Raw genomic sequence first — 246 nt, 5'->3', positions numbered from 1 at the left:
TGTGGCGAGAGCACAGGCTGGGAAGACTTCCAAGAAGAGGTGTTTTGGCCAACATTTCAGACAGAAAAGGAATTAACCAAAAAAGATGGAGGCAGGGGTCAGTATGTGTGTGTGTGTGGAGTCGGGGGGAGTCAGCCTTTGGCTAATGCATGGAAGCAGGCGCAAACACAGATGTACGTGTGGATCCGGGATTTGTGACTTGCACGTGGATACATGTACATTTGCAGTGTGTGTGTGTGTGTGTGT

The sequence above is a fragment of the Hipposideros armiger genome, unplaced genomic scaffold (assembly GCF_001890085.2).
Source record: "Hipposideros armiger isolate ML-2016 unplaced genomic scaffold, ASM189008v1 scaffold_622, whole genome shotgun sequence".
Taxonomy (NCBI): domain Eukaryota; kingdom Metazoa; phylum Chordata; class Mammalia; order Chiroptera; family Hipposideridae; genus Hipposideros; species Hipposideros armiger.
This window is presented reverse-complemented; position numbering follows the sequence as displayed.